We start from the raw sequence: 9,846 nt of genomic DNA on the forward strand, positions 1-9,846 counted from the left end.
ATGTTGCAATCAATGCAAAATCTAGTAGTCCTCTGGCGACAAATTCCAATTGTTTTTGAGATGCTGTGTAGTTATGGAAAACAGATATATATGATACATTCGATCTGGGAAATTCCGATCCCGAATTCTCGTCATCTGATGAGTCATCTCCATCAGAGCCAGAGTAATCTGGATTAGGTATGATGATACGTTCATCATTTTCATCGGAATCCCATTCCGATTCGGAGTTTGTTGCAATTTTTGAGGCTTTACGCTTGGGCATTTTTTTTTGCTGGGTACTTGCAAAAATTGTTCATATGCAAAATCCAAAATTTTGCTCAAAACGCTTCGAAAAAATTCAGGCGTATTCCCTGGCTGATTACAAGAACTTTTTACTTCTGATGATTTTTCCGAAAAGCGCATCGTTTATTGTAAAAAAATTCATGAATGTTTTCACAAAAATTTTGCCATTAAGACGCCATTTTGAAAATACTAAAACGAAAAATCGATCTTTAAACCATGGATTCTCAAAGTTTAGACATTTATTCCACCGGTTAGTGAGATTCCAGGTTAATTACAGACTCGAAAAGCTTTGGAAAAAGGTGCACAAAAAAAAATAGGCACGAAAAATCACGTTTTTTTTTTGTTTAAACTGCATTTTGGGATAATAAATCAATTTTTTGAGGAATTTCATTGCCACCGTCGGAAAGAGGAGATCTTAAGCAATAAAAATATATGTGTCTCAATTTTTTCTAGTGTCGAATAGTCTTAGTTATTGGCCGTTGAAAAGCAGTGTACCGGTAGTGGCGTTTTGGCCGTTTAAGGGTTAATAGCTTTAGGAATAATCTTAATTAACTAAAAAACTGGCAAAATTTTTTCATTGTTTTTATTTGTATAATATTTAGTCAAGGATATTATATTATGTGACGGAGTTGCATTGACATATTATAATTAATTAATTATTTAACATTACATTTTCTAACAGTAGAAAAGCAACAGTGGATGATTGAAAATTTGCGAAAAATAACACTGTCAGAACTGGAATCTCTACCATGACCACACATTTGTTTAAAGTTAGAGGTCGTTTATTTTGATTTTTAAAGTTTTTAAATTCTATTTTTTGTAACTAATTATCGAAAAAATTGTGTAAATTTGTATTTATTAAAAATTCCAGAGATTTTTATTGTTTTACGGATTTACTAACATCAGAAAAAATATCATTTTTAGGTATGAATCTTAAAAATCTCGCACCAATCGTATTAATTTCACTGAATATCAAAGATGCGAAACTGTAAAAAATTTAATCTTTTACGTTATATCATTATTGTAGAATGCTAATGATAATTTGTAATTATCAAGAATTGAATATTCTATATCATGTTCGGCAGCAATACCAGAAACGATTATCTACTGACGGATAGAAGTGTCCGAATCATATCCTTGACAGCATATAATAAAAATTGAGTATCTTCTTGATATTTGTTTCTTTTGGAATAGTCAATTAAAAATGTGAGCTTTACTTTAATATAAAAATCTTTCTTTATTTTAAAAATCGATGCAGTTGAATGCTCTTGAATTTTTTCCTATCTACTGCAGTGTGGTTTCTACTAGTTGATCTATTTTCATTGCCTAAATCATACTTTTGAAATCAATACTGCGCATAATTCTTAATGAAAATGTATCTTATATTTATCGCACATTTTCTGTGCGATAAAATCAGTATTGTGTCAGAGTGCACTCGAGTCTAAGGTAGAATTGAGTGAAATTGAGTAAGGTTGGGTTTTAGTTAGAGGATATTGACGGGAAACTGTGGCGCAGTCGCGGAATGACCTCGCCACCTTTGCAAACTTTCAGGGCTGAATGAAAAATTCGATAGACACATTTTCAAATTTTAGTCAACTTTTGCCAAATTTGTCCCTAATTAGAAAATTCTTTAAACTTACTCAACCAGCATTACTTCAAATAATGCCTAGTTTCCAGATTTAGGCTTAAAATTTATTTAGCATCTGCATATGGATATAAATTTTATTTGACCCTGTAGCTTGAGTTAGATTGAAGCGTCGAACTTAGAATCAGATTGTTTTCAGTGTCAATTTGATATACGTGATAACTCAATATTGTGACCTTGTCTGTTAAGCAGAGAGTTTGTATCATTATGACTTCAAATTGAAATGGATAGGTTAGAACAAAGGTTTATTACTTCCCTGTGTCAATAAAAATTTAGTTTTGTTAAACCATTTATGTGAGAAAATTACACAATATTTAAATGACTTAACAAAATTAAGACACTGACTAAATGAAGGATAACTGTCTTTTGAAACTGAATATTGGAATGTATCTTTTTATCTTGGAAATACAATTTTCAAGGAAATATTCTTAATTATTAATTGAATACCACCTGATATTTTTTGAAAGATTTTCTATTTTTTGTGATCGATTCCCCCAATTTGTTCATTTTCCTGGAAAATTTCAGTTTTAGAGAGAAAAAAACCTTCAAGAAGTGATTAGACTTTAAATTGTCTAATCACTTCTTGAAGGTTTTTAAGGAATAATTTCCACTCAATAACTTTTTATAGTGATACCCCAAGCCCTCTTGAATTGTGCCCGGAAAATGCCCCAAAAAATTCAAAACAGCAGTTTTATGCTAAATTCATGTTAAAGAAAATACATTCTTTTCAATATTAATTATTTTAATTCGTTAAGCGACAAATTTCCAAGTATTTTTAAAGTAATTTTCAATTTTTTAAACAATATTTCTTTAACAATATTTTTCCCAGTAAATCGTAAAAAGTTACGAGTTTTCAAGATAAATGATATAGTGGATGAATGTCAAGAATAATATTGTTTGTTTAAATATTTTCTGGAATTAATTGACACGATTAACGAATTTTAAGAGTATTTTTTTTATTTCGAATATTTGGCAATTATTCAAATAATTATCGTGTGTGTAAACTATTTTCTCCCCGTAAATCGTGAAAATTTATTATTTTTTGGAATTAATTTCGCACGTATAGAATGTTAAATGTAATGTTTTGTATAAAAGACAGTTTACAATTATTTAAACAATTAATATCACTCTTCATAGGAAATATGATGAAAATTCTAGCTTTTTCGATTCTTATAGAGTGAGTGACCCAGTGAATGAACACTTAAGGAAATCACTGATTACAACTAGTCCATTTCACGTTATAATAATTGATTATTGTTACAAAACTTTTGAAAATAGATTCTTAAGAGTTCAAATTTCATAATCCGATAAACAAATTTTGTATTTACCAAAAAGCTTTATAAAAAAATAATTAAATAGTGCAAAATTAACCGAAAACACCAGTGAATGAACACTGTGAACCAATGAATGAACACTATAATCACTACAAATTAGAATTAGGATTTAGGTATAAAATTACATGGGTACATTACAAAATGAGAAATTAAATAATGTGAAATATTAGAAAGCGTTGCGAAATTTATTAAATATATTATTTCAATAAAAACCACAAATAATTTAAATATAAAGAAAGGAGGGAATACAAAATTTGAACACAGAACTAGGTTAACTTTTCCTAATTTTTTATTGCAATATTTATTTTTAAAACATTTCTATCAGTTCTTTTAACCTTACAAAAAATACAATTTTTCGTTTAAAAATAGATAACATTTATAAATATATATTGTTTAGTACGCAGTAGTACCTAGCAGGAATTAATGTTTTTTATAGTCAAAAAACGTTTTCTAAATGCAAAAAAAGCATTAAATTTCTAACCTAAAAGTTGCCTTACCTTTAATTTAGTTCGTGCGTACTTTTTTGATGTTCTAACCAAGAAAATATACATTTAAACTATAACTATTTATAGTTCACATTTATAGCTTCGATATTTATAGTCACATTAATTGAAACAAACTTATTTACATGTAAAGAAACAACAGCCAGATCTACGTAACCTGCTGTTCATCCACTGGACCTGCGGGGTGACAGTTTTGCTCCAATAAATGAACACAACGTTCGTTCACTGGAACATGAGCAATTTAAAGGTCCAGTAGGTGAACACTCATTTATTAATAAAAAAACGTACTTTTTGTGAAAAAACCCTGTGGGAAATTGAATAATAATATCTTACAACTATAACAGCACAACTATAATGCAGAAAAGGTAAAGAATTTTTTTGTAAAAGCAGTGTAAACAAGGAGTTGCTTAGACACGTACGTTATAATGGTCGATGATTTTCTCACCACGACTCACCATAATCAATGATGCTTCACATTCAAGAAATTTTTTTAATTATTTACAAGAATTTACTGCAATGAATTGTATATTAAACTCTTCAAAATTGCTTCAAGATTTCAAATATATAGAAATTCATAAAGATATTAACTTTCAAAGCTTATATTTATATATGTTTCGCATTAGTGTTCATTCACTGGTGACTGTTCAGCCACTGGATCACTCACCCTATTATAACCTAATTGAGAAAGAAAATGTTAAACAAATTATTATTGTTTAAAAAGTATGGTATAAGTTTTTATATAAAAAAATAGTGAATAATAAGCAAGATAGTGTAGAAAATTAACAAAGAAATACTAGAATATTCTTCACCTTTTCTACGAAAATGCGCAAGTAAATGATTATTAATTGTTTAAATAATTGCAAACAATTCTACACAAAAATATCACTGTTAAAATTCACTAACTACGTCATTATTCATTGAAAATAATAACTTTTTAAAATTCACAGGAAAACATTTTTTAAACAAATTAAATATGTTTAAATCATTAAAAACTGTTTTTAAAAAAATATATCCTTCTTAGCATTTCTTTACTGCATTATTAATTGTAAAAAATAGTAATTTTTCAAGATTTGTAGAAAAAACATTGTTTAAACAAATGAAAATTGTTTCAATAATTTCCAAATATCGTTAATGAAAATGCAATAATCAACAAATTCGTTAATTGTGTCACTAATTCCAGAAAAAGATAACTTTTCGCGATTAAGAGAGAAAAACATTGTTTAAACAAAGGAAAATTGTAAAAATGTATCATTTATACCGAAAAATAATAACGTTTTGCAATTTACAGGGGGAGAATTGCTTAAACAATGAAAAATTAGTAAAAAATACTTGAAAACTTCTCACTTATCAAATAAAAAAAATGCATGAAAAAATACCTTTTCTAACATAAATATGGCATAAACTATTTCGCATTTTTTAAAAATATTTTCCAGGCACATTACGAGGGAATTAGGGAGGTCAAAATGAAAAGTTATTATGTGGAAATTATGTCTAGCACATTACTTAAGAGGTGAGTGAACTTTAATTTTTTAAAAGTTAATAGCAATCATTTCTTATTTCCATTTTGTTGAAAACCCCGACCTTTCCCACTTGAACCTTGATGTAAATTTTAAAAGCCCTCGGTCACCGGTTAATTTTGATCGAAATGTACAAAAAAATAGGACATTTTTCCGGGAAAATCTACAAATGGGGGGGGGGGTATTGATTTAAAAAAATCGAAATTTGAATTCTTACATGCATAAATGTGTACTACCCTATTCCACAGTCTTGAGCCAAGAAAGATGTCATGTATCTATCGCTGATGCATTGCAGATGGTACCCTCAAGTTTACCCTCACCTATTTCAGTTTCCTGATAAAGGCTGATGAAGGCAATATTTTGGAAACTGTGTCAAGTTAAAAATATAAGACTACAATAATATCTCAAGGGTATTCAGTATAAGTATAGTTATACATTTACTCTTAGATTAATTGAATTTAAAAAATCTATCTGAATTAATCAGAAAACGCAATTTTTGGGTTTTTTAGTGATGATTAAACTTAAATTGTAATAAGATCAAAAATTGACAAAAAGTTTGCTGATAAGACTTACTTCTAATAAAATAAATTATAATAAATAAAATAAAAAAATTAATAAGGAAAATTCCGGAGGTAAATTCTTTCTGCAATTTGCATTCGATCCAATCTCAATGAATCAAAAGCGAGTTTGCGATCCTTTTTTGTGTACATCAACGCCAAGTTCAATGCAAACCCACATTTCTATTCTTTTTAATACTTCCGTTTACGAACACGCCGAACACACCCCCACTAGTCCCTGGAAACTACACTTAAAACCAAAAATGTCAATTTTTCATGAAATCAACATTTTGAAGACCATTTTGAAGAAGTCTCTTCTCCGTCTTCTTTTTACTTACGTAAAATTATTTACATTTGTCTGTTGAAATATTAATCAAAATTAGCTAATTAATCTTTAATTATATAAACAAATTGAATTGTGTTCAAAAATTCGTCTCTTTCCCTAAAAATTATTCCTATTTGTTTAAATAATATTGGTTTAAAAATATAATACTATTTATTTAGTGGAATGTTTCTGAACATTGTTTAATTAATTTGTGATTATGTAAACAAATGCCATTTGTTTGAAAAAGGTTCTTTTGTTAAAAATTCGTCTACCTAACAGTTTATTATCGTTATTAACATACATTTATTTCAAAATATATTCCAATTATATAAACAATAAATTATTTTTTATTTTCAATAACCTTTAATTTTTTTAAACAATAATTCTTCAAACAAAATTTTTCAATTTTTCTGATAAATTTAAATAAAGTTAAATAAAATGTTTAGACAAATGAAATTTTTTATGCGATTAAAAATTGATTAAGCAATGTTATTAAATATTCCACTAGGCCAACAGTATTAATTTGTGTCAAAAATGAAAAAAAAAACATGTAAACAAATGGAATTGGTTTAAACAATTAAAAATGACTCAAATAATGTTAATAAATATTCCACTAAAAAAATATTAATAATTTTTATTTAAAAAATTAATTTAAAAAATTACTGAATTAAATTCCATTTGTTCAAATAATTGAAAAATAGTAAAACTATACGTCACATTTCCTTAAACCCTAAAAGATTATTGCAATAACTCAAAAAAGTGATTTTTCCCTATGTATTTTACATGGGAGATTTGGAATGAAATGGAAGGGATCGTTTCCCGTAAAAAAATAAAATAGTGTTTTTAAGCCACGCTAATGGCTATTAAATATATATTAGGTTATGGACCCTGGCAGACCGAAAGGAGCCTCCACAAAGTACCCTTAAAGACCTCACTGAGTCCCCCTCCGGGTCCTTCTTAAAAAACTAAAAAAAAACGGCAAGATGAACTTTTAAGTTGTTGAAATTCGGATTCTACGTTAAAATTTCCATTAGAAACTCACGGAGTAATCGCTATAATTTTTTTCTGCAGCATGAAAAATGTTTTAAAATGTCATTAACTTCTGCTGAAGGTAACTTCAAGCACATCCATAATAGCTCAAGTAGGTATATGTTACACGCGAAGTTTAAAAATAAAATTCAAAATTGTCAAATAAATAAAAATAAATATATGTACTTATTTCTATGTCTAATTTTACATAAATTTAATACCTTCTTCGATAAGAATAATATGAAAAATGAGAATTGAAACAAATCCTTTACCTTTAGTCCTGACATCTCATCTCGTAACCCCAAGCACACTGCTTCACTGCTCCCACTTGCATCACAACATTGTTGTCTGAAGTTTCCATTGCGTGGCGCTAGCATCCAGAGAAAATTCCTAAAGTTACCGACGGAACGCTTATTAACTGCTACTAAAAGAAGATGCACTTGAAGCCGCCTTCGGCCCATGTAAATGCCAGGTATTTGTTTTTCCAAAGTTTTTAACACTGCAAAAAAAAGTATTGCGATTACTCTTAATGCAAATGTTAACTTAGAATCCGAATTTCAACAATTTAAAAGTTGATCTTGCTCTTGTTTTTTTTTAGTTTTTTTTTAAGAAGGAACCGAAGGGGGCCTCAGTAAGGTCTTTAAGGGTAATTTGTAGAGGCTCCTTTGAGTACGTACCTTCGGTCCACCAGGGTAACGTCATTTGTCAATTTAAAACTACACAGAATAACTACTGCGCATGCCAGAGATATCCGCGTTCTAACACCACTGCGGCTACGACACAATAGAGTCCGTCAAACATTCAATTACGTCGCAGAAGATACAATTGTAAATCTTCGCAATCTAAAAATCATGAAGAAAACCGAACTAAAATAACAATCACCAACAAAAACGAAGAACTGAAAGAGGCCAAACAAGTATTCTTACACTAAAAATCTAAAGATAAGCATCAACATATCTGCGCAAAATTTGACGAATAGAGAAAAGAAAATACAAGAATGTTCATACACTACAAAGGGCTATTGAACACCACTTTCCAGGGGACTCTATAGGCTCATAACAAATGGGGGTCTCGAATAAAACATATTTCATCACTCGTAGGGTGTTAAACACGTTTTTACACGGAGAATTCAGTGTTCACAATAAGGCAAGAAAAACCATGACCTTTGTCCATTATCTATAGAGGTCATGCGATGTGTAACATCCAAGATTCTTCAACGCCATTCTAGAATGTTAAACTTCTAGTAATTCCCCGTCATTTTGCGAAATATAAGAATTTTTTACTACGTTTAATAGAAAATATAAGCTTTTAAATAAACATATGTACTGTTAGGAACCTAACCTAGCAAAATAATATTAATAGGGAATTCCTGTTTTAAAATCCAAGATATTTACTCAAAAAACTGATCAAATTAAAGAATCGAAATTTTAATTCCGTCAGAAATAAGAAACTGGGATCTTACTAATATTTAATATTCATAACATAATTTTTAAATTGAATAAATTTCCTGACAAAAAAAACGAATGGAACGTGATTTATGTAAGTTATGTAACGTATATAACGTCATGTGACAATTTAAAAATACGCAGAATCATTACTGTGCATGCCAGAGATATCCGCGTTCTGACACCACTGGTAATGTCAGAACGCGGATATCTCTGACATGCGCAGTAGTGATTCCTGTGTATTTTTAAATTGACACATGGCGTTGCATAGCCTAAAAATACATGGGAATTACTACTGCGCACACCAGATATATCCGCGTTCTGACACCACTGCAAGGCTGCCAATAAAATTGGCGGGAAGTCATTTAAATTTGAATGATCGGAATTACGAATTACATAAAATAAGTAATAAAGAATGAACATTCGTAACTTTTTATGATTTTAAATTTATGGTACAAATATATAATACTTAAAAGTGTCTATGTGGTTACATAAATTTGGAATTAAAAAAACTTATGAGTACGCATAAAAATTCCAAATAAATTCGCACTTTTTTCAAATTTTGAACTCAAAACTTATTACAAAACAATACTTTTAGAAATCCTCTAATATAAATTCGGAGTATTTCTAAATTTTACTTTGTAATTTATTGTAAAAGCAATAATTATATAACTGTAAATATAAATTTGGAATGAAGTAGGATTTTTAAAATTTTGGATTTATAACAAATACAATACTTAAATATTTTATGTAATTTGTAAGAAAACCAGTACGTATAAACTTTCTGTGAATAAAAATTTGGAATGAAGTCAGAAGATTAACAAATTTATCAGAAAAAAGGTACTTATACAAATTCTGTAAATATAATTATGGAATAAAGTGAGATTTAAAAATTTTTTTATTTGAAATTTATAAAAAAGCAATACTTTTAGAAATATCATAAATATGGATTGAGAATAAAGTGTAATTTTTTAACTTTGAAATTGAAATTTATAGCAAACACAATACTTACAAAAACTCTGTAAATATAACTTTGAAAGAAAAGGCGAGGTTTTGCTAAATTTTTAATTTAAAATTTATATCGACATCAATATTAAAAATTAAGGTAGTTAGACAAGGATGCGTTATGTCTTCATGGTTATTTATATTATTTATGGACAAGTGTTTAAGAATGGCTCTCTTCGACGAAGAGGGTGTGGATCTAGAAAC

At 28.6% G+C, this 9,846-nt stretch overlaps 1 protein-coding gene across 1 annotated transcript in view; it reads right to left on the reverse strand.

Annotated features, from left to right (window-relative positions):
- Positions 1–5,648, reverse strand: part of LOC117175716 — a 17,095-nt gene extending 11,447 nt beyond the window's left edge. The window contains exon 1 of the mRNA XM_033365490.1: positions 5,499–5,648. The gene's annotated coding sequence lies outside the window, so the exon portion shown is untranslated. The remainder of the gene's footprint in view (positions 1–5,498) is intronic.
- Between the last annotated feature and the right edge of the window lie 4,198 nt (positions 5,649–9,846).

This window comes from Belonocnema kinseyi, chromosome 6, assembly GCF_010883055.1.
Source record: "Belonocnema kinseyi isolate 2016_QV_RU_SX_M_011 chromosome 6, B_treatae_v1, whole genome shotgun sequence".
Taxonomy (NCBI): domain Eukaryota; kingdom Metazoa; phylum Arthropoda; class Insecta; order Hymenoptera; family Cynipidae; genus Belonocnema; species Belonocnema kinseyi.